At 42.4% G+C, this 26,162-nt stretch overlaps 1 protein-coding gene and 1 long non-coding RNA gene across 6 annotated transcripts in view; one reads left to right on the top strand and one right to left on the bottom strand.

Annotated features, from left to right (window-relative positions):
- Positions 1–2,427: 2,427 nt before the first annotated feature.
- LOC138285513 (uncharacterized) lies at positions 2,428–20,274 on the bottom strand. Its single transcript, XR_011201604.1, has 5 exons — positions 20,128–20,274; positions 11,630–11,679; positions 10,196–10,245; positions 3,408–3,502; positions 2,428–2,955 (listed from the first exon to the last, which is right to left on the bottom strand). It is a non-coding gene; the product is annotated as an uncharacterized lncRNA (long non-coding RNA).
- Positions 20,275–20,297: 23 nt separating this feature from the next.
- Positions 20,298–26,162, top strand: part of HDAC4 (histone deacetylase 4) — a 1,159,747-nt gene continuing 1,153,882 nt past the window's right edge. For 3 of the 5 annotated variants that reach the window (XM_069225509.1, XM_069225507.1, XM_069225510.1), the window contains exon 1: positions 20,298–20,451. The gene's annotated coding sequence lies outside the window, so the exon portion shown is untranslated. The other 2 variants (XM_069225511.1, XM_069225508.1) reach the window with 2 other exon arrangements.

Below are 26,162 nucleotides of genomic sequence, written 5' to 3' on the forward strand. Positions count from 1 at the left end.
GTAAAAACACACACTAAATACACGTCAAGACAGGAAATAATCACAGGAGCAGTAAATAGTTGTACTATACAACACAAATGGTGCACTTACCCTTTTTGAGTGACCACCATGCTTCTTGGGGTGAAACGGAGGGTGTGTCCCTGTAGTCACACACTGTATTTAAACAATAGTCCCCCGATTAACGTTACTATCTTACCCTTTGCTCTCTTTTCAGATGTACAATCCCTCTCGAGGTAGTGTTCCCCTCAAATCACTTTGATAATAAAAGGCTATTTTAAAAAAGAGAGGAGTTACTAAAAAATAGTTTTAGTTCCTATAAAAAAATAAAATTTAGTTCCTATCAAAAGAAAGGCTAGTTCCTATCAAAAGAAGGGGGAACCCATACGTACTCCATATCCGGGAGGAAGCAGATAGACATTTTCTCACAAAACACACTTGTAGCGGGGAAAAAACATAGAGCTTATTCCTAAAATTTGATAAATGCGAGTCAATTTTCAAACTTATATGCTCTTCTATAGAACCCTTTGTCCTAGTTACTGCGTTTATATTTGTATTTAAACCTACAGTGTCCATAAAGAGGACAGGCTAAATTTGTATGTTGCCTAATGTGTCATGCTTGTAATGAGGCGAGAGATCTCTCCCAACGCAACTCACACACTTCATATCCCATCGGTCATGTATCAGTCCGTATTGTCATGATAATCGTGGCCTCCGCAAATGCCATTCAGCTGAAAACGCGGTCATCACATATATACCAACGTTATAATGCAACCACCCCTTCAGACCTATTAGTAATAACATTCCCGAAACTGGGAAAGGGAAAAGTAATGGATACATACTACAACAATGACTTTGCGGACATTATTAACAGTGCCTATACGCAGAAAGGTAGGGGGATATGTATGTCCCCATCTTATGTAAAATATGCGCTGCTGTTAAACTAGACCAAGTGGCGGTTATAGATGCCACCTATTCGTAGAAGGCAAAAGTCAGCAAGGATGCAGGGGTGGGGGAAGAGAGGGACAAAGAAAAACTATTTTCTTTTTTTTTTTAATAGGAGGAGAGGACCTCCGCACTCACTTCATCCCCACACCAATCCCTCATGGATATAGACTTGAATGCGTAAGACCTTTCCATCTTCTGACATTCGACCACCCAGACCTACCCAGAATCCTGGAAAATAAAAAGTATATTTTGGAAAAAGGTTGTGCTGTAATTCTTAGCAGTATTTTAAATGCAGTCCCTACATTCTGTTTTCTAAGTGCTTAAACGATACAGACACACGTCCAAAAATGGTTAATTGCTTTCTTACAACTCAAACTGTGAGTATCAATGAAAAGAGAACTAGTCACTCTGCAGTAAAACATGAACCAACGTTTTACATTGCAATAAAAAATTGTCAACCCATAGATCAAACAATACGAGCTGCTCCCGTTGTTATAGTCCTAAATATGCAGAGGTAATAACATGTACATGGGGTAACAGAACACAGACACCCAAGAAATAGAAACACAGTACCCTTCAGATTCCCAAACCAAATTGTAGTGATGTGATAAATGACGTCACTATTGTATTGTCCCACTAAAAATACGGCCAGTAGTACTTTGTACAATTCATAGAAACCCAAAACAGTGCCTCAGACCGGTACATGAAAATACTTATTTTCACTAATAGAATAGAGTTTCTTAAGTCACTATAAGTGGTGTGGGGTTTTAAAGATCTTGCTTTGTTAGCTTCAATTTGTGAAAATGAATGACTGATATGTTCTTGCTGCTATTTTTCTCAAGCACAAAATTAGAAACTGTACCTTTTTATGGTCTGGCCTGACCTGACAGTGTAGCTGTTGCCAGACAATTATGTGACAATCACTAGGAAAGGGGATTTGGCTCTGTAACATGTTAGGAGACAGAAGTATGTTTTAATTGGGCAGAAGTTGTGCACTTCCACAAAGAAAGTGCTTGCCCTCCACACAGGTCTGATCATTTTGTTTAATTATCTAGCTGTCTGAGGTTGAACTTTCAGGGGCAATGTTAAAAGCAAAAAAAGAGGTACAGAAGTAATGTGCAGTGACTCTGTTTGTTTAAACAGGTGTCTTGAAATTATCCCAGGTGTTAATCAACAAGGGCAACAAAAACGAGGGTCCCTGCTATAATAAAGTAGTTAATCCAGGGGAAATAACAATTAAACATCTAAATCTAGCTACTCTTGAATCTACTACATAAATATACAATGAATAACAGCAACTGATAAATATATTTTTCATAGGTATGTCAAAAAATTATTGTTTCACAAATCCTAACATCACATATGTACATGTGAGATTTATCTTCTGTCAATTCATACAGTGTCTAATGGCACGCAACATGTATCAAATAATTCATTTAAGCATACTTAGTTAGGACAGCCATATGTTTGTTTAATATATTTATTTTATTTATAACCATTCCTAATAGTGAATGTATCAAAAACAATAATATACAAAATAAATGAAGATAATGCAAAGGAGATGTCCCACCCCACTAAGAACAACAGGCAACAAACCTAATCATATCAATGCCTCATTCACACTCTGTTGTAGCCAGACTCAACCATCATACCATAAAATCTATACAATAAAAAAATCTAATGACTAATACAGAGTGCTTCTATAATTCATTCAAAAATAATGACAGGATAGTACAAAGAATATATAAGATCAGATATATCCAGCTATAATTAAATAATTCTTCTTAACGACTCATAATATAACAAGACAGTTTCATAGGGGATATCTCAATAGAATCAGTAAGACAGAGTATCAGAACACACTGCCTACGTGTGTTTCCCTCTCATAGGGAGGCCACCTTCATCAGGACGGTTCCAATATGATGGCTCATGTGGGGGGGGATGGGAGAAGAAAGACAGGCTGAGATACACGCCACTCTTTGTAGATAGGGCAACATCTGTGGAAGATTTCTAAACAACAAAACACAAACATCCTTAGAATTTGCAAACAAATAGATCACACTGTACTATTCACACCGATTAAAAAAAACACTCAAAAAGGAAGAACAAGTGTCAGGATAGAAACTTTCACCATACACTTTCATAATAGCAGTGTTTCAGAAAAATTCAAGCCCAGTGTATGTCTCCAAGTCTACCCATATTATGTGTGGGCTATTCAATCCATCCATCAAACTATCTAGTGGTGGATAATATGTCCAATTACCTTATGGGGCAGTATTTTGAAGTACTCTCTTATTGACTTGAGTCTCCATCAGCCCATTTCATGGTCAAAACGGTCTCCTAAAGATACCAGGGACTACGCTAAAGCAAATTATCTAAAAAATAATAATACATGATGACTTTATCACTAAAGACTGTCCTAACCGCCTCACATGTAATTTATCAAACAGCGATGTAACTACCTTCGGTTATAATGTCCGTCCTGTTGTCTAACGTCCTTTCTGAAAACAGATTCTCAAACTGTCACATGTAGCAATAGGAGCTTTAAAATTGCCAACTATAAAAGAAACGGGAAATGAAGATCCTTAGTAAATGATATTATATATACAGAAAACTTACACTCAGGCTCACATCATGTTTTCATGTAAGACAGGTTGCTCCCTTTTTGGATTGTGTATTTAACGGTTCCCACGAGCCTTTGAACTGACGAGCTCTGGTGAAGCACCTGTGCACCTACTGAGTGGTACAAAAACCGGAGACTATGTTCAGGCGGCATTTCAAGCAACCCCGTCTGCCACACTTTGCTCTCCGCTTGATGACGGCCGAAAGCCAGAAACACGTGTCTGGAGATACGGCATTCGCTGTACCAACTTATGGTGAAAAACTTTCTACAACGTTACAGCACTTGCTGCACCCATTTATAGTGAAAAAAATGTTGAAATATTATTTGAATTCATTCTAATGACTGCATTTATCATGATGCTTTGGGGCTATTCGAGCTGAAATGTAAGACAGGGTGCTCCCTTTTTGGATTGTGTATTTAACGGTTCCCGTGAGCCTTTGAGCCTTTGAGCTCTGGTGAAGCACCTGTGTGCCTACTGAGTGGTACAAAAACCTGAGAATATGTTTAGGCGGCATTTCAAGCAACCCCGTCTGCCACACTTTGCTCTCCGCTGATGACGGCCGAAAGCCAGAAACACGTGTCTGGAGATAAGGCATTCGCCGCACCAACTTATGGTGAAAGACTTTCTACAACGTTACAGCACATGCTGCACCCATTTATGGTGAAAGACTTTTTGAAATATTATTCGAATTCATTCTAATGACTGCATTTACCATGATGCTTTAGGGCTATTCGAGCTGAAATGTAAGACAGGGTGCTCCCTTTTTGGATTGAATATATATATATATAACCTCGGGATTGCCAGTGTCCAAGGGCATCTTGATTTCACACAGTATACCACACTAATTCAGTCATTTAGAGTGAACATTACACATTAATAACACTCCAGAAATGCCAGATACTAAAACTTGACAGCAAACCGACCACTGAGGGTTTACCACACCGGCTGTAGAATGCTCATTCCAACATAACCAACTATTTTGTATTGATTTTGGTTAGTAGTGTACCTTTCCTTTCGATCAGTGAAACGTGGACAGGTTAGAAAGATGATATCTGAGCACAACACTGACTACAATGTCACTTGTTTCGCTATAAAGAAGACAGACTAAAAGTAGTGGTATTTGCGCCAAGACTGTAAAAACAAACTTGTTTTGCGCACTTGTGTAACGTGCTGGAAAATTAAATGAATGACCTGGTGTTTTATTGCACATGCTGCGTTGGGCATTTTACGTCTTAAGCAGAGGAAACGCCTTACAAGTGAGCAGAGACTTAAAAGGGGTCAAAGACAGAAAGTGTGAATGGGGAATAATGGTTTTAGTAATGAATATCTGCAAGAGGAGATTAGGAGGAAGAAACATTAGTGGTGTAATTTATAGAAAGAATGTTTATAGTCAATACTTCAAGATGGCATGACCCAAATTAGTGAGATGGTAGCACAGGTGGAATTAGGGGGTGGGCGAGCATAGAATAAAAGATATTACCAATAAATGCATAAACAGCCACATCGATTACATCGGTTTTAAGGACGCTGCTACCAAACTGGTTAATGGAACGAATTGAAAATAAAACCAGAAACTGAAAATGCGTTAGTTAAAATGGACAATTATAGAAAACAACAGAGCAATATTGGGAAACGCATGACTGTTTTTTTTTTATAACAATCCACGCTGAAACAAAACCAAATCATGATTATATAGGCCAGGACCGGCTCACTTGTATCCTTGTCTCCCTCCACCGTCTTCCCAAAACATTCACTCTCCTCTTCCAGTCTTCAGTTGTGTGTGCTTGGAAGACTGGCTTGCATTAGGCACTGCTTATGATGACACAGTGTGCAGAATACTGAACCAAATGTACTGTACTGCCTCATCCTTATAAGCCAACAGCACGTGCACTTTGGGAAAAAGTTCATCACTCTTTGGGTATGAGGAAAGTAGTGCCACTAAGCCTCCAGTTACAACGATGAACATGGAAGGACATCAACAGCATGCATGGTTCCATACGCAACTGCCAACAGTTGTGTAAGATGGCAACGGGCACAGCGTTGTCAGATCCTGTGATGTTTGTTTGAGTAGTGAAAAGTGTGCGATGCTATACTCAACCACTGAACCCCGCAAATGGCATCAAACTCTCTTGTAGAAGTTTGGTCTTGATATTGTAGGACCATTTAGGAGGCTCCCTTCACCCTTGACGTTTGCAATGGTAACTGCTGATTGCCAAATGAAGTGACCAGAGGTAAAATTTGTGGAGAGCATCACCACTTCTATGAAAAATGATTATTTGATAGCAGTGTTTAGCAAGGAAAGTTGTCCTGAAACATTATTTACTGACAATGGTGTGCAACTGAGGACAACAGAGATGAATGAGTTCTTGATAGCACATGGTTTATCACCTGTTACTACTTCCCTATAAAACCACCAATGTAGCAGTCAGGGAGTGTTCTTTAACCGTTACCTGAAGGATATCATCCAAATAGCCCTGACTAATCACAATTCTGTAAAACAAATTGTAAGAGAAAGCTTGTAGTCCAATAGGATATCGCCCAATTATTTTACTAGGAAGAGCTCTTTCCTTTTATTGAAGAGAAGGCAACCTGTTTCTGAAATATGTCCCTGATGGATCGGGAACAAAGTATCAGTTAACAAGAGAAAAAAAAAAACTTGTGGTTGACTGCAGGAAGGTCTCTAACAGAAAAAGGTCCTATCAGATACAATACAAAATGAGGTATGACAACAAGCATGCAGTTATACCCCACCCCCACCCGATTTTGATGTTAGAGAATCAGTGAGAATTAAGATTCCTGGGCATGTTGAGAATGGGAGTCCGAAGTAGACCAATCCCATGAAGATTGTCAAAGTTAACTGAGGAAATATAATTACCCAAGATGGAAAATATTGGAGAATGAAACTGTTAGCGAAAAACATGAGGGGCAGTGGTGTAAATGTTGGCATCGAACACAATGAACCAGAGTATGATGGCGGAATGGTGCATAACAAACTGGAGAATTCTCTTACTGCTCATTAATCTAGATCTAGTCTCTCTTACTACTAGTGATGGTTGGGATGTGTTAAGCCCATATGAACCCCTTGTTGAGCCTCAAGTTGTTAAAGACTTGCCTGATGCTTCCATTGCCCAATGTGTAAAGCAATCTGCAAGGATCGGAACTCCTTCATGGATGATTATATTGGAATCATTGTCACATTCTTTCTTTTATTTTTCTATGTTGTTGAAAGGGTTGACAATTATTTATTGTTTTTTTATACTCCATTACTATAATTTATATTGACCTGCTCATGTTCCTTTCTTCCACCCATTTCCGTTTTCCTTCTCTTCTTAACACTCACCCTTCTCTCTTTCTTATGGTCTGTCCTGTACCTTTGGGATTGGGAACATTCGGGTGGCTGACAGTTGGGAAAATAGGACTATGGAGGTTGTTGGAAATGGCCCTTCCTGCAGGGTTATCCCCAAACTTTTTGCCTTTCTCATCCTGTTTTCTGACCATCTTTTTGTTGGCTTTAGCACTCTTGAGCACTTTACCACTGCTAACCAGTGCTAAAGTGCATATGCTTCTCCCCTAAAACACTGTAACATTGGTGTATCTACAATTGGCCAATTTAATTTACATGTAAGTCACTTGCAAAGTGGTATACAATATACCCAGGGCCTGTACATTAAATGCTACCAGTGGGCCTGCAGCATTGATTGTGCCACCCACTTAGGTAGCCCTGTGAACATGTTTCAGGCCTGCCACTGCAGAGTCTGTGTGTGCAGTCTAACAGCCACCCCGACTTGGCATTTAAAAACTCTTGCCAAGCCCAGAACCCCTATTCTCTTACATATAAGCAACCCATGAAGTAGGTCTTAGGTAGCCCATAGGGCAGGATGCCATGTAAGCAAAAGGCAGGACATATCATTTTAAGGTATCATGTCTTGGTAATGAAAAACTCTCCAAAGTCATTTTTCATTACTGTTACGCCGGCTTCTCTCATAGGCCACCATAGGGAATTCCTTATAATAGCTTTAAGGTGTAATTTCTGATCTGAGACAAGTAGCTGTATCATGTTCAGTACCATTAGAATGGTATTAAAAATCCCTCTTTGGAATTATTACTATTTTAGATTACTATTTTAGAAATGCCTCTTTTAGAAAGTAGGCCATTTCTCTGCACTCACTGCCCTATGTGCCAACACCCTATCTCCAATACACGTGTGGCTTGGGCTAAGTGACAGCTACACTTGTGCATTCCCTTCAGACACCCACAACACAGGACACTCAGCTGCATATGAATGCTGATGGGTCTTCTTCGGGAGGAGTTTGGGAAGGACTCACACTTACACCTTAAAGGGTCATGTCTATAATCCACACAAAGGGTCTGATTACCTTCCACTGATAGTCTGGAGCCGAGGCTGACCTGAAAGGGGGACCTGTGCACTTCTCCACATCAAAGGCACTGTCTAGTATAAGTACTGGGTCCCTGACCCCCTAAAATTAGTACACTTCTGGACTCAAGGAAACTCTGCTGGAATAGAGACTGCTGTGCTGATAGATCACCACTTTGCTGTGTCTGACAGTCCCAGTGGAACAGCTGCCCTGGTGCCTACTCATCTCTGCCATGCAACTCAAGACGCAATCATTACCCCCAGAGGGACTCCAAGGGCTTGCTGACTTGCCCCCAGTTCTACGCCTGGAACATCAAAGATCTCTAGCATGGTTTCATGGCAGCTCACCGCTCATCTAACCAAGATTTCAGCGCTGCTTCATCATCGCTCATCTAACCAAAATTCAACGCAGCTTCATCGCTGCCCACCACTCATCGAACCAATATTTCAGCAAAGCTTCATCTCAGCTCGCCGCTCATCTAACCAAGGTTTCAGCGAAGCTTCATCACAGCTTGCCGCTCATCTAACCAAGATTTAAGCATGGATTTGCTGCAACCCACCTCTCCCTTTGGCTCAAGGATTCAGCCCAGCTCTGTTGCAGCCTGCCACCAACCCAACCAAGATTTCAGGGCTGCCTCGCAGCAACTTGCTGCTCATTGCACCAGGACTTTGGAGCAGCTTCAGTGTGGGCCACTGCCCATGTTGCCAAGTGACAGGGACGTGCGCTATGCGCTGGCCTTTCGCAACTAGTGAGCTGCGATCAAGCGCAACCCTGCTTCTTGCCCTTATGCCGGCTCCCACTCAGATCATTTAGCCTCCACCCACGGTGGTGTTTTCCCGTACTCATACACTCGAACAACCTTTGTGCTTTCGCTGCATTCTCTGCATACAGAGGACATAACACCTAGTACCTTCATCTGGGCCGCTCCTGGGGGTCCCCAATCAACCCACTTTGTGCTCCTCGGAAAGGGACACACATTCTGGTACAATAATGTAAAGACTCTAGAATAAGCCTCATACACAGTGTGCTTAGTGTGATATCTTTAAAGTGAATATTCATTTAAGCATGGTTGTTGGTTTTGGTCTTAATATACCCAGATAAATAACTTCTATTTTTAATACACCTGTGTGGAGTCCTTTTTGTGATGTGTCATTGTGATTACTACACGTTTGTTGAACAAATACTTTACACATTGCCTTCCAAGTTAAGTCTGCCTACTCTGTGCCAAGCTACTAGAGTGTGAGCACAGGTTAATTTAGGTTGTGTAATTGTCTTGCCCTGACTAGGAATATGGTCCCTACTTTGACAGGGTGTTTACCTCTGCCAACTAGAGACCAAGGGGGTCATTATGAGCCCGGCGGTCGGCGATAATGTGGCTGTAGTACCGCCAACAGGCTGGCGGGTACTTACCACCACATTATGACATTGGCGGGCTGGCTGACCACTCCGACGGCCATGGCGGTAGCAGCAGCCGGGCTGGAGATATCCATCTCTAGCCTGGCGGTTGCCATTGTGCCACCTGCGGGATTGTGACCACCGCCTACCGCCATGGTTTTCGTGGCGTTCGTAAAGCCACGAAAACCGTGGCGGTAGGCCCTATCAGTGACAGGGAATTCCTTCCCTGGCACTGAAAGGTGGCCCCCACCCCCCCCTACCTCTCCAAACACCCCCCACCCTCCCCTACATCCACGCCTCCCCACCTTCACACACACACGCTAACACACTCATTCACACATACATGCATGCATTCTTCCATTTACACACACACACTTCAAAACATACACGCATTCCAAATTCAATACATTCACGCACTCACACTTCCAACACATACACGCACTCACACTTCAATACAGTCTGTTGCGGTTTCCGGCGGGTCTTGTCAGTTCTCTGGTAGGGACACCCCTTAAGGTCACAGAATCTCCCAAACAGGTAGTGTACTGAGGCAGAAGAGCAGCTAAAGGCATACACGGGAAAGGACAGCTATGGAAAGGCACGGGAAACAGGAAAGTAAAAGCAGAGCAACCTTAGTGAGAACAAACATGGAATGGATTACTAATAGACAAACACACAGGGGTTACCACTAAGGTTGTAAACAGGGAACGGCTCAGAACTTCCCACAGCAACAGGAAACGTCAATTCCTCTGTGCAGATTTCTCTTACAGATAGTCACCCCGCAAGCCCCATAGAAAGGAGGTGGCAGAAGTGATTCTGTCTCTGGACCCTTAGAGCACAAACAATGATTGTACTTACATACACAAAACAAGCCCTTGTGGGTCCAGCAGGAGGCACAGTGGCAATTCCTGGAAAACAGCAAAAGGGCACTGTCACTGTTAGGCACTAAAGACTACATACAACACTAGACAAAGGATGGGGGCTGGAATTGCCTCCTGGAACCAGGAGCCAACCCCAGTACAAAGGAAAACACATACACAGGTGAAGACTGATAGTACACTTACCAGACATGATAACCCAAGAGGAAACAGAAACAGAAGGAACAAACTAGGAGGCAAAGTAAGGAACAGGGAACAGGCTCAGGCTGAAGCAAAGGCAGGAACAGGACTGGAAAACAGAGAGCAAGCTCTGGCAGGAACAAGCAGAAACAGGAATGGGAAACAGAGAGCAGGCTCTGGCTGGAACAAACAAGAACAGGACTGCAATACAGGGAGCTGGAACAAGCAGGAACTGGGCTGGGAAACAGAGGAGGTTCAAGCAGAAACAAGGCAGGAACAGGGCAGAAAAACAGGGAGCAGGCTCTGGCTAAAACAAACAGGAACAAAGCTAAGAAACAGGGAGCAGAATCTGGCAGGAACAGGGCTGAGAAACAGAACAGGAACAAGACTGGAACACCATCCGACAAGGGATCTGGAACACAAAGGAATCAAACTCCAATGCACGATGAGGATCTTCAGGAAATGGCTGCTTATAAGCAGTTCCAGGCAGCAGCAAACCCAGGGTGGAGTTCCATGACTGGGTTGCACAAGAGGTCACAGGTGTGTGCAGTTCCAGTCTCTCACAAGTCCTGAAGAAGAGAATCCAGTACAAAGGAACAACCGGACTTCTCCCATAGGAAACAATGTATAACAGAATCCAGGTTTTCCTGACTACCAAGAAGTGCATTATGGGATCTGCAGTCCATGGAAGCAAATGTAGTTCTACAATAGCACATACATACATGCATGCATTCCTCCATTCACACACACACACACACACACTTCAAAACATACACGCATTCCAAATTCCATACATTCACACACTCACACTTCAACACATACACGCACTCACACTTCAATACAGTCTGTTGCGGTTTCCGGCGGGTCTTGTCAGGACTCTGGTAGGGACACCCCTTAAGTTCACAGAATCTCCCAAAGAGGTAGTGTACTGAGGCAGAAGAGCAGCTAAAGGCATACATGGGAAAGGACAGCTATGGAAAGGCACAGGAAAGTAAAAGCAGAGCAACCCTAGTGAGAAGAAACAGGGAATGGATTACTAATGGACAAACACACTGGGGTTACCACTAAGGTTGTACACAGGGAAGGGCTCAGAACTTCCCACAGCAACAGGGAACGTCAATTCCTCTGTGCAGATTACTCTTACAGATAGTCACCCCGCAAGCCCCATAGAAAGGAGGTGGCAAAAGTTATTCTGTCTATGGACCCTTAAAGCACAAACAAGGATTGTACTTACATACACAAGACAAGCCCTTGTGGGTCCAGCTGGATGCACAGTGGCAATTCCTGGAAAACAGCAATAGTACACTGTCACTGTTAGGCACTAAAGACTACATACAACACTAAACAAAGGATGGGGTCTGGAATTGCCTCCTGGCAGTTCCAGTCTCCCACAAGTCCTGAAGAAGAGAATCCAGTACAAAGGAACTACTGCACTTCTCCCAAAGGAAACAATGTATAACAGAATCCAGGTTTTCCTGACTACCAGGAAGTGCATTATGGGATCTACAGTCCATGGAAGCAAATGTAGTTCTACAATACCATATCATATCGACATGGGAAGCAAACTGGAGTCAGAAAGGGATTCTAGATGAGTGTTCAAGGTGATTCCCCGGCAACAGATAGTCCGTTTACAGGGCCCCCTAGAGATGGAACGACGGAGTCGTAACACAGTCACACATGCAATCAATACTAAACACCCCCGCATTCATGCACACCCTCACACATACATGCACACCACCCCTGTACCCCCCTCCCCTGTCGGAGACCCAACTTACCTGGATCCAGGGGGTCCTCTGGCAGGAGACGGGACAGGGCGCTGCTACCGCCAGCAGCGCCTGCCAGCAGAACACCGCCAGGCAGTATTATTTTTCATAACTACTGGTGTGGTGCTGCTGGTGGTAGTAGCGCCAACTTACCGCCATCCACCAGTATGGCCACAGCCGGATTTCCGCCCTTCTTGTGGCGGAAATCCGGCTGTGGTCATAATATGGCAGACGGCTGGTAGCCACGGCGACGGTCTTTCGGCGGCTGTCACTGCGGCTGTAGGTGGTTTTTACCACCTATGTCAAAATGAGGGCCTTCATTTTTAACACAGGTCGTAATTGGATTACAGCTAAATAAATATGTTACCTTACCACGCCTGGTCTTGATTAATCCACTGGTCCTTACTTTATCTCTCCCAGGTATGTAATGTTTCTCTGTCTCGTTTCAACCTACATCCAACCATTAATTTCCACTCTCTCTCTGTCTCTTACAGAATCACTGTAGGAGTGGTGTTACCTATAAGTTTTTTTTTATTTGAGGGGATAGCATAACTAGCTGTTTTACTCTCATGTTACTTCCCTCCCCAACCCCAGCCATTGGGCCCATTCTGACCCAGCAGAAATCCAAAAGTCATCAAGGACCACGCACTCTTCACAGCCGCATGGGTGCAGTAGTTTAAAATGTGTATGTCTAGCACTGCTACCAAGCACACTTATTATAAGCAACCTTGGGCTTGTTTTATAACCTGTGCCTCTTAGTTTAGCCCGGTCACTCTTTGTCTTTTTTTAGCCACCGGAGCTTCTTGTTCTGCGCTCCTTTTAAACCAGAACTCACAGCATCTGCTGTAACAGGGAAGTACTGAGATCGAGGCATTAAGGCCGTTAACAAGAAACAGGCTTTGAATAAGATCACCATCCTGGCAAGATGTTCGGGTGCAGTTCCACATTTGAATGTCTTGACCAGTTCTGACTGGTGTCCAAGAAAACATACCTTGATCTGACATCCATGTCATGCTTTGGTGCTAATCATCGTATTCTGATAATGTGATCTACATCTCCGCAGGGGTGCCTAGCACATCACTTAGCAGCATACGAGCTGAAATTAGAAGGGTGGGAAAGGTCACTGATGGTGCTAAAACTGTCAACACGGTGTACTGGGTGTTGCATTTACTGTTTGCAAGTGGTGTATGAATCTACAGTGAATACCGCTTGAGACTGTTAAATCCTTTACTGCCTCATATTCATGTCCTCAATTTTGCACCTATCACATTTTTCAATATCCCCTATCAAACTCAAAGCATGCGATTTGCATCAGTACTCCATTACATTGATGAAAAGGAAAGTATTCTTTGTAAATGTAGAAAAAACACAGAAACTTTGTTTATGGTATAATTAAGTCTAGGTACTATAAATGAAAGAATGAGAATTCGGAAAAGAGATCAGAGTATACTGGCACTATACACAAGAATCAAAAAGAACATAATTGGAATTTCGCAGCTAAAAATAAATACTTTCATGCGTTTCCTGAGCAAAAGGTACAAAGGCGTGGAGTGAAGACAGGACAGTTTACTCCTAAGTCAGAGAGTGCGAAAGTTAAAGAATCAGCCACCAAGATTGGAATTCCTAGTATGGAAACCAGTAAAGGATCAGCAGATGGGGACCTCAGCATGTGAGTGGGCGTGTATCTAGAGAACACATCTTTTTTCAGATAGTTGAGGCCTTGCTAAGAACTCGGCATAAAACACACAGGACTTTGAATATACATTTCTTGCTTACAGGAAGTCAATGAAGCTCTTGCAGATGTTGACAAACTGGTTCATTTCTTTTAAGCCCTAGAAGAAGACGTACTGCAAGTTTTCTATTATTTTGAGCCTGTCGAGTATTTTTTTAGGAGGCCTAGAAAGACTGAATTATAGTAATCCAATGTGGACCTGATGGATGTCTGTATCATGGTCCTCCAATGACCTCTGAGAACGAAAGGAAGAGCTTTCCAATGTATTTTTAAGAGGAAGAAGCTGTGAAGAAACACTTTTGGAGCAATGGCACTGGAATGATACATTGGCATTAAAAAAAAATTATGAAAATATGGAAGGGGTGGGTCCAAGTTCCTCTAGCCACAAATTTGAGATCCAGATAGAAGAATTCCCAAAGATTAATCCGTCGGATTTGGAGGAATGTGGCATTAACAAATCAAGGGTAATTTCCTTGGCATCCATTGTCTAAATCTTGTTTGAAGTGGTAACAGGTCCCTTTCTAGTTTAATGATGAAATGAACGTCAGCATATGCAAAGAAGATGAAGTTGAATGAACTGATAACTGCCAAAAGGGGTAACAAATAAACTAAACTAAATGGGTATAAGTGCAGGTCCCTGTGGGCCATGGGAGGCTAGGTCTTTAAATTTAGATGAGGTGATGATAGTAGAACTGCCTGTGAATGGCTAGTGAGAAAGGAACTTAACAGTTCAAGGGCACAGCCTCACACCTCAGCTGATGCTAAGAGGTGAAGCAAAACAAGGAGGGAGATGGTTTCAGAAGCGTGTGATAAAGCCAACTGGATGAGAACTACATAATTTTCAGTCTAGGCAGATGGGAATTCCATTCAGTACCGAAACCGTGACCAACTCAGTACTAAAACTAGGAAGGAAGTCTAACTGGTGCATATTTTGAGGGTTCCAGTAAAATAGCAGTAGTTAATTATTGTAACAAAAATAGAAGGGAATATAGCTAAGCATTTCATCTTTGTGCAAACACAAGGTTCTCCATTTAAGTTTGAGATGTTTTCATTTGCTTTTTAGCGCTCAGTTCTGGTAAACATCGAAGTGCTGAAGGACGAAATCAGTGAGATGCTGAACTATTAAGGAACTACACTAAAATTATGCCTCCATTTGTATTTCAGTTTGAGCAGAAAAGAATGCAAACTCATAACTCAATACGTCTTTCAATCTACCTCTTGTAAGACCTGAAAATAACTGGGTCAAGTACATTATTTGAAAACTAGATCATTAAGCCGGACAGTGGCAAACCGTTAATTATGCTGGTGTTGTTTCTTTCCTTTTTACACATATGCATCTTTCTTGTACAGGACGTTGGTTTGCAAAACGTCTTTACATTAATATGCTTGAATTGCACTCTCTGTGAATTGCATTGCCTTGAAGGGCTCACAAGAAGATGAAGAAGGTGAGGTAAAAGTAAGCAAAGTGATTTTGCACATGACCACACAATTTGGCCAAGGTAAAACAACAAGAATCAAACAAGTCTCTTTTTGCCAAGGCCTGGAAATTTACCACCAGATCACATTCCCGGTCTTTCCCATTCTTCCAAAGTAGGAACAAATTGTCAAGTGTATGCATGATGCTTGGGTTTTCACCAGGTATGTGGACATTATTTTTCATGGCACAGTATCCTGACTCTGCGATGATGGTCACCACAAACCACACTAACCAGGAGCCAATCTAATCTGCACCAATGTGAGGATCCTTACCAAACAATAAGACATGAAACAAATAAAACCCTAGAAGACATAATATCAAACCTTAATGGTTCTCAAAACTCGATTGAAATGTTGTGTATCACCAACTGCTCCTAGATCCTGCAAGCAGGTAAAAACCATCTTTTTGACTTTATGTGGGGATTCGACAATACAAATGGTTGAACTTTTGAATCTCAGCTGCAGAGTTATTGCAAAATGCCTTCAAATCTGCACTTTCAGGGCTTGGGGGTCATAAACATTAGTAATAATGTACTAAATTATCACCAAGATGATAAAGGAACATCACTGAAGACTGCATGACATACTGAAGCGAATTATTTAAAAATCAGGTTTAATTCTTTGGCTATGTCTTCTGAAAAGACGGGATCGAGGTGAACGTGCAGAAATCCAATAACATAGAAAACTCCCTAGCTCCAACATTAGTCACAGAAGTGAGACGATTTTAGGCATGGCAATTTACTGCAGGTGTTTTGTACCAGAACTGGCAACACTGACAGTGCCACTCCGAGCCCTTGGGAAGGCACACGTTAAGTGCAATGTAAACAAAGCATGGCCTATAGTTCCAGAATGTCCAAAATGCTTAGCTCCACAATATCACCATGAAGTTCTTCAATCCTCAAGAGCTAACAGTCTCAATTAAGTGGGGCTCTAGGCAGTCCTAGACCAAGAACAGACAATTGGTACCTGGGTGCCAATTGTATTTGCGAGCCAAGCTCTAACAGACCCTGAGGTTAAATACTCTTGGATAGAGAAAAGCACTAATGATTAAATGAGTCTGCACACAATCTCACTTGTACCTCTGCACGAGGGAATTCAAGGGCATCACTGAACAAGCCCCTAGTCAAAATAATTAGATAATGCAACTGCAAAAGTATGGATTCACTGTACAAACTGACCAGGGACTGACAACCCTGCTGAATATTTCTCGAGGCACCTAAGAACCCACTGTAAGAAAGAAACTCATCGGAGTGATGAGACAGAAGAATAAAATTGCCATTTGGGCAGCATGCCCAAATGCAATGACAGCAGACGAGACTGCCCCGAAGACTCGTCGGAATGAGTGCCTCCAGAAAGCACAACAAGCCATGCAACTGGGAGCATAGAAGATATTCCTAATGGACACCAAGACATATGACATGCTAAAAACTCTTCATTTCTAAAACTGTGATCCCGATCTGCATTAAGCATGACAATGGAAGGCCTGGCCTGTGGGGACATTGTAGTGGATCCTATTTAGTTTTGCTGGGAATCAGGAGATAGCTTCCCCTTCTGGCTTGCAGGCCTGTGCCCCCGCCACCTAGAGACTTTTGACCTACTTAACCTGCTCTGTTTTAGCATATTTGTTCAATTAATGTCTTCCAAGATGGCTGCTGTGTTTATCGTTAGGAAGATGTTTTGATTTCACACTATCAGTGACACTCTGTGAAGGTGTCATTATCAGCATCAAAGACAAGTGATATACGTAGGTATTCACATCATGTCCCTTTCCCACTAATGTGTGTCAGGAACACAATGTACTTTTGGAAAGAATTATTTATGTAATTGCTGCCCCAAGAATGCCTTCTTATCTATTGTTTTGGAACTAACCTGCGTCAGGGGTCCTACAGGATCTGTATAAATACATCTCACGCAGACGAGGTTATCAGAGGGATTCCTGCCAGATGCCATCAACGCTATCTATGCTATGCGTCACCTTGATGCAGACCCAGCCTTCTTGTCCCCACAGAGTCTGATCTAGAGACCTCATGCCAAGATAACGAGGGTTGGAGGGGCTCTTCTCAAGGATCTGATTCTAGCAGATTAGGTTTATCACACCTAGCTCTCTTTATGTTAGGGATTAAGTTCACCACGCAAGGATATTAGGGCCTATTTCAGATTTCATGTTACTGCAAGATAGTGGTGGTCTTTATATTCATGACTCTCGTTTTTACAATTCTGTTTATTGCATTGCTCATTATCCTAATCATTGCAGCCCATGCATTTTTAAGTAGATTGCAGTCTTGTTAATAAAACCTATTTAAAACTTTACTGCATCTCCTTCATTGCCTGTATGTGAATGAGACCAGTTGCTCTTGTGAGACAAGGGTAATCACTGTTTAACCATGACTCCCCTGAGATGGCTCCCCACTCTAGAGTCCATGCTTAAAGACTGCCACAAACCTTTTACTATTTGGATATTCATGAGGCACTGCTTGTAAGCCGGGAGGGTTGGGCCGACAGTTGCGACTTGTAGGATTGGCCTAGTCGCCTACAAACAAAAGTGCTGCCACCCCTAGTCCAGCAGTCTTGCCTAGAGCAAGAGTCCAACTAAGACATGGCAATCCACAGAGCCCTTCAAGAGAGAGTCACTGACCTGGCTCATCAAGTTCACTAGGGAATTGCCAAAACTAAAGTTATACAATGTGATAAAGCCAAGGATCCCAAGGAAGCACAGATACGTTAAGGAATTGTGCTGAAGCGCAGATTATACTCTAATCAACGGGGCCAACCCTACCGACTTCGGCATTTTCAAGGTGGCATAAGTCTTCTGCCACCCTACGCATGTGTTGTTGGGGGGGGGGGGGGGGGGGAAATGTATGTGTGTGTGTGTATGTATGTATGTATGTATGCATGTGTTGATGTATCCGGAAAGGAGGGGTGGTAGTGTACACTGGCAATCCTAGTGGTTCCCACATCTACACTAAAATCCAGTTTGAGGAAAAAATGATAGGCCCCAACCATGTTTGTGCTGCCACTGTAGCGGACAGCACAACAGGTGCTACAGTCCACAAGTGACATTTAACTTCCAGGCCCTAGGTACAATTTATACTATATATTAGGGACTTAAAGGCAAGTTAAATATGCCAATTGGCAGTATGCCAACTCAACAATGTTTAAAGGGGGAGCACAGGCACTATACTACTAGTTTGTACAGGTAAAGTGCACAGGGTTTTAAAGCCAGCAAAAATATAAAGTCCAGCAAAAGGTGAGAAATCTGGGGTGACCAAATAGAAAAGACACTTTTCATGCAATTCTATATCGAGCAGAATTTGCAAGTGGGTAGTGTCTCCCTAGGAACTTTATTACATATGTTCTAGTAGCAAAACATTGTCTGGTACATTCCTCCCTATTGTCTGGTAGATTGTTTTTTGGATGTGTAGAGTGAACTGAGAGAGTGAGGAAGTAAATAGATACATCTTTGGACAAACCTGCGAGGAGGATATGCGAGATAATAGGAAGCATCATTCAAGAGAACGAGTGACAAAATGATTTAGAAAACAGTCAGGTTTTCTAAGAAAAGTTTGCATTTACAAAGAGGGTTGGAAGTCTAAGGAAGAGTGCAGTGAGAATGTTAGGGACTTTTGGATCACATCATCGTCGCCAGTGTAGCGAATAAAAGATCTAGATGTCTTTATTTGCTTTGTCCAAGTATAACCCAGATGACATTAGCCAACACATTTCAAGTCCTCGTTTCACAACTCACAGCTCACACTCGAGCTAAACATTCCAACGGTCTCGGCTATTGTACAATACGAGAATATCACAATGAACCATCCGGCCGCTAAACTGGAATAGCCCACGACACACGCACCCAGAAGGTCGACACAGCCAAGGGCATAAATAAAGGGGGCTAGGATGATCTGAGGTCGTTTTGGGGGACTGTTGAAAGTGGGACTGGCCATCTGGGTTCAGAGTAGGCTGCTCACGCTGCACCAAGCCAGCTATTCCCGCTGTCCTGTGCTACACAGTTGTACACCTACACACGTGCCAAAGGTAGGAGGCACTATAATGCACTCTACAGAGCTTTAGAAGCTGGACTAACACAACTTAAAAACATGTTGGCATTCCTAACTCGCCGTACAGCGTTTCATACTAGGAGAAAACAGGTCGCACTATGGTTTTACACGGGGAATTCGCAATTCCTGCTGTGTTTACAAATCCACAGAGTCATACTAAGTCAAATGCAGCATCCACCTAAAGAAACCCACATTTGTAGCCATACACATTCCGTAAATATGAAAATAATTGAAACTAGAGAATGGATCAGTTCTCTAAAGACATTAATTGAATTGGGCAAAAATGAGAGTGCTCTACCAAAAGACGTTGTTTCTCACAGTACCATAAATGGTTAGATCCCGAGTTCATGCGAGTCTTTTGAAAGGGGGAATATAGTATACCTCAGCATTTAATATGAGAGGATGAAGGTTTTTCTCAGGTGCAAACAAGTACTTTGAGTAAGAGAGCACCTGCACTTCTCCACACTTTCTGAACACCGAGATGCCTAGTGAGGAACTTTCCTCGTTTCCAGGGGCTGGCACGTTACCAGACAGCTCCTTGTTATACTTGCGCCCGTGCCCTCTCAACCGCCCTGAGTCGCGGGTGACGCACTCAGAGAGGGTATCCGACCCGGGCAGCCACCTCATGAATACTACGGTCGCGAGGGGGCATTCAGGGGCAAGGTCCCCTCCCTCAGGAAATGGGGAGATACGTCCTACTCACTGTCCTCGCGGGGGCGCGAGCCGGTCAGTAGTCTGAACAGGAGCGGATGAGCCCTCCGCAGCCAGCACGTCCACAAGAAACTGGTCCAGTAAAGCCACGCTACACGGGAGAAAGTTATGTGAGGCGAGGGGGGGCACGGGGGACGACGTGCTTATGACGCAATGTACCGACGGGGTGGCTCTCGTCAGCGGAAGTGTACTCACTGAGACCGGTCCCGTGCACAATACAGGGGTTTTGTAGCTGCCTGGGGCCCGGACGCCCACTAGGGACAAGCAGCAGGGCCATTCAGGGAAGAAGCAGGGAGCCCGTCAGCCGGTTCAGCAGGTAAAATCCGCGCCCGAAGGCACTCAAGGGAGGAAGGCGGTGCGGTCGGCTGCTCGCTGTGCGGCAGTGTGTTTGGCAGTGCCCAGCAGCCTGGCAGGCCCGCGGGCGGGGCACTGCGCGGGTGAGCTGATCAACAATATCCGTTTAATTGTAAGGACAGCGCTTTAAGCCCGTCTGCTTTCAATTAACTGAAAGCCATAGACGTAGGTTTCGCTTCAGCCCAGATGAGCAGTCCGGCGGCTGTCGGTGTGTGCGTGGGTAGAAGGCTGCGGTCTGCACCGCGGCTGGACTCACGCACACCTCGCTGCAGCGGGAAGCCGCGACCTCCCCACCCCCGCAGTGGCACCACTCACACCAGGTTCCAGTACTGAGCTTTCGTTTGACAAATCATTATTTTCAAGTGTGCCCCCTTCAGTTGAACTAAGACTCGAGCTCCCAGAGTGCACTTTTCTTTAAGAAAACCCCAATACTGGGGTATGCTGTCCCTGGTGAATTGGAGTCAATTGCTGATCTTCAGTTGGGATGAGTAGTGATGTCAGTGTCCAGCAAGACATTCACAGCATGATACTAGAGCACTCTATAGAGTGTTTGTTCCCTACGCAACATTTATTCCTTTAACGTGGCGGGGTCGTATGCACATAAGTACATCAACAAGTTAACTATTTAGGTTAGAATGTACCATTGGCAATAATGCATTTTGCAAGGCGCATGCATGCTTCACAACTCTTTTTACAAGTAATCATACACTAGCAGACAGGCCCACAACCACCCCATGACCGTGGTTATACTTGTCAGGCAATGATGGACCTCGAATTAAGGAGGAAGGAGATTGCGTGAATAAACCATGCATTTATGTTATTATATAGTTCAAAAGTTGATGTCCGGGGTACTTTAAAGTAAAGTCATGTATGAGCTTTGTGATGATGTTATGTTGTTATTAGCACTCTTACGTAGCCTTCTAATTTCTGGAACGCTTTCTAGAGGCAACATATATAATTATAAGTGCACGCATTAATATGGAATGGACATTTAAGTCTAATGTTCACTTATTAGAAATACATTCCTTTCATGTTTGTAGCGAAACGTATGTTTAATAAAGTGATAAAGATTTTAAGGCTAAAAGGATATTGCATTGTTTGAAATATGTACTTTTAACGTGCAAACAGCTAATAAAATATAACTTTTATTTTTTAAAGATGTAATGGCTTGGTGTAATAAGAGTGAGGAATAGCAATATGACTTTTATCAAAGGGTTTCATTCGATTTAATGATTTTGCTGTCCCTTGGCAGTTGCTATTCCTTTCAAATATCTCGGTGTGACAGTTCATCGGAATGGGTCTGCATGGGGCTGTTATTGTCTGGCATATTGTGGCATCTCATACATTGTACAGTGTTATTGTCAGGTCTCTGTAGCATGGCAAACACTTGTTCTGTGCACTTTAGTGGTGTCAGACTGTATTACTTTAGATCACTGAGCAAATCGTTTCCAGAACGCTTAACTTAAATTCAAATCTTCATTACCAGCGTCTAGAGTGTAGCTGCCTTTCAGTCAAACGGCATAAAGGGATGTTTTTAATGTAACGTGTACAAGAATATGCTATCTTTGTTTCAGGTGATTCTTGCTGCTGTTTGCATTATTCTCACAGAGGATTCATGAAACATGGACTCTCAGGTTCTAGGCTGTAGCCAACACAATCTCTCCCTCAAGGTTGCTACAATATCTCGCCTTTACCTATCTCTAACAAGTAGTCTCAAGTCTTTCCTGCTGAGGGTAGCAATTCCAGCCGAATCGCTTGCTGCAAATCTATCATACAGAACCCAGTTTTCACTTCCCTCTCTACCATGCAGGCTCTAATGTTTTTTTGTTTTATGCTGCAGCCAACCAGTTCCTTAGTTTAAATCTGGTGTCTCTCCATTCTTTTTCCTTACTCTCAATTGTAATCTCCATATTCTCTTACCCAGCCGTAGTATGCAGTATCCTTAATGTGTACTTTATACATGGTGCGATCTTCCTGATTTCTTTCCTTAGTTCCAGTTTGCATTCTCACCAGCTCTATTTCAAGAAGACAAGTGCTTGTGGTCAAGTGCAGAAGCAGCAACTCCTGTGTATCATTCTTTAAGCCAGTACTAGAAACAGTAACTGGAGTAGAGGCAGCATGGTATGTTTTTACCTCTTGTTTAAATTGCAGCTTCCTGTCAGCTAAGAAATCCTTGTTCAAATAATGCACCATTGCATATACCCAATTTTAACCTAAGTCTGCAATGTCTCACCAGGCAATGAAAGAATGGGTATGGAGAGCATTAAGATGGTGAGGGCATAGGAAGAATTATAAACAGCAATTGTCTAGTGGGACTCTTTCAAAGAGGTAACCATTGTGTGAAATTCAGTGATAACCACGTTCAACGTGCGCTCGTATGCATCCTTTAATGAGGGTGTACATGTTTCAGTTATAACAACAACAACAACCGGGCCTGCCTCTCAACAATTTGATTGCATATATTTTCTTCTGTATGACATTTTTTGTAGGTTTACAGCGATATACACCTTTTTTTTGTGTGACAATAGTGCAGACCTCTAAGAATGTGATCAAGTGACTCATACACATATAAAACAATACAACTGTTGTTGATAATCCCTGGTTCTCATAGTTTATACAAATGCCTTAATACTCCATACGTATTACTCCTAAACCACAGTCCTTATAAACCAAGGCATTCTTTAACAATAGTTCAACCTCGAGTTTACTAATAGGGTGTCAGCAGGACAAGCCTTCTGACTATTGTAAGCACCAATAGGTTTACTTATATGCAGCCAAAGTCATTCAGGAATCAATAGTCCATACCCTACGAAACAGGGTTCAGTTCAAAGGAATTTTAGCCCGCTATTTATGATATCCTCTGCGTTGTCATAGTAGTTTGGATACCTCAAATACACCATTTGGTCACTCAGTTTGGAGCTAGGGCACCCTTCATCCATTCACTGCTGCATCGCGTCAGATGATATCCATGCTTTTGCCTGGGAAGAATGGGTTAGAGTTTGAGCAGAGAATGGCAGTATCATTGTGATCTGTGCAACTGTGCTGGGTTCCAGTAATTAGTTTGAAAGATGTTTTAGTGTTGGTTGTTTTACCATGGGTGACCTGTAGGTAGTGATGAAGACTTCTTGTATGGATGAGACTACTGGTGAAAGGGAAATTTGCTGCCTTGTTTGATGTTTTTGGAATCTTTTAGATAAGCAGAAGCACTTAAGATCTTTCTGTCTCTTGTATGCCACAGGCTGCTTGTTTTTTTTTTTTTTTTAGGGTCCCTGGTATTATTAATAATTGGATAATATGGAGAAACATTTTGGATTGGATTTCTATCTCCAGGATTCCATTATTGCAGTAAATATTTGTCATTCATTTTTAACCCATTTTTGTAGATCTTGCAGCACAGTCTGTTTTTCTTGAAATGTATTTCTGTCTGATGTGCTCCAGTTCTCCCCGGAACACTAATTTCTACATTAGACCATTTGGTATTATTATAGTTTTTAATACCTCCTGGTGCATTGTCTCACTTAGAGTTGCTGATAATTTTCATATGTAGAGCTCAGGAGATTTTCTGAAATGCTTTCCACACCTGTGGATGATCAACATGCAACTTATTCACTCTTATATATGTTATTTGGAAGTCAATCTAAATTCAGTGATCAAGGTCGGGGAGCCCCTGTCCTGAGTTTGTGGGATTTGGTAAGGACCTCTTATTAGTACTGAAATCAGGAAATCACATAGTAATCTAAGGGTAAAGTTTTTTGTTTTTTTTGTGTGTGTGTGTGTGTGTGTGTGTATATATATATATATATATATATATATATATATATCTATCTTTATATACTTCCATTATGATCTGACCTAGCCTGCGTTCCAGCATCTCCTGGATGAGTCAGAGATAATAAGTATAAAGAAGTCAAAAACCATAGGGGTGAGGTTTCTGAGTACCGCCCCATGTTTGAAATAATCATTGGACATTATACTAAGGAAGAAGCGCTCAAAGCCAACCAATTCACCCAAGGTTGCCAAAGCTTTTGTATATTTTTAACACTAGTTCTACAAAGGTCTAACTTACATACTTTTGTTACTGCGTACACCCATTCCAATCGAGTTGGTGAAGTGGGGGAAATCCAATATCTGCATTCCTCTTGCCTACCTAAGAGTATTCAATAAAACAACAAGTTTCTATAAGAGCTAGGGAGGCTTTGCAACTCTAGAGAACCCCCAAATAAAACTAATACAGGGGAGATCATCAGCGGTACCTGTAAAACATTAGTCATAACCTCAAAGATCTCCGCCCAAAAGCTCAATATCAGAGGACATGACGTAAGCATATGAACATCATCCACCCCCTCTAACCCACATTTCCTGCAATCTACCTGAACATTCGTATTGAATCTTTTGAATTTGTTTGGCGTATAATATGCCCTATGTAAGACAAAAAGATGTTTTTTTCTAAGGAACACCAGTTTAACCACCTTCTAAAGAAGCTGCCAAGACCATGTCCATAATTTATTAGTATCCTCCCTGCCTACCACATCCTCCCAAAGAGAGCCAGGGAATTTCTGTTCGCAATCTAAGCTATCTACAAATATTCTATAGTAGGCAGCAACTTCCTTCTTACCAGACTGATTCTTAATCAGTAGCTCCTCTAATTCGTTAGTCTCTTCGCCCCTAGCTTGTAAAGATCTGGCCCAAGTTTGTAATTGATAGTATTTAAATCTGGATAATGAGCACTGCATCACAGATAAGAAAGTCTCCCAGGATTTTAATGCTCCTTCGTATACTACTTGCCCCATTCTACAATGCCAGCCTCCTTCAAAGGTCGAGATAAAGCGTCTTTAAGGCGTTCCGAAGTTCCCGGGGAATCCCAGATAGGGGCATAAGTACTATAGTAAGATAATTTTATAATCTTCCTTATCTTAGCCCACAGTAATGTGGCAGCTTGTAATGTTTTCAACCTTACTCTTATGTAAAACCTTGGGTGACCACATTTATACATACATTTCTGTTCACCCTTCCCCTCACCTTTCAACATAGCTTTCTTCTGAAGGGAACCACCCTCTCCTATTAGTAAATCCTTTACATTCTTTAACTGGGAGGCCCATGCATATAATTGAATATCAGGGAGGGTAAGCCCTCCTTTAACATGCCTCCTTCAGAGTTTTTTCCTGGCAATCCTGATCCCCCTTATAGGCCCAAATAAAACTACCTATTCTTGCTTGGAGATCTTGTATCCTCTTTTCCTTAAATTCCAACGGGATCATGTTGAAAATGAAAGTACGTTTTGGGAGAATAAACATCTTTACTAAGTTTACCCTACCATATAGAGTCAAAGGTAAATGTACCCAACTTAATAAAAGTTTATCTATTTCTTGTGCTACAGATTTCAAATTTACTAATGCAATATCTTCAAAAATTTTGCAACTCTTAACTCCAAGATATTTTATCTCCTCTTTTATTAACCTGTGTTGCACATTCATATTCCATGTCATTAATCTAAGGGTAAAGTTTACTAAGCTGCATTTTGGTGAGGCTTTTCTTGGAAACAAAGTGCAAGATGCTTTATTTTTGACACATTATATTTTGTTTAAAACCCATCAGTGCTGAGACCTGTTCGGCCTTTGACAGTCTGGACATTAAATTCACCCATGGCAAGAACTCTTTAAGCAGTTGTTCGGT

Source organism: Pleurodeles waltl, chromosome 3_1 (genome assembly GCF_031143425.1).
Source record: "Pleurodeles waltl isolate 20211129_DDA chromosome 3_1, aPleWal1.hap1.20221129, whole genome shotgun sequence".
NCBI classification, from domain to species: domain Eukaryota; kingdom Metazoa; phylum Chordata; class Amphibia; order Caudata; family Salamandridae; genus Pleurodeles; species Pleurodeles waltl.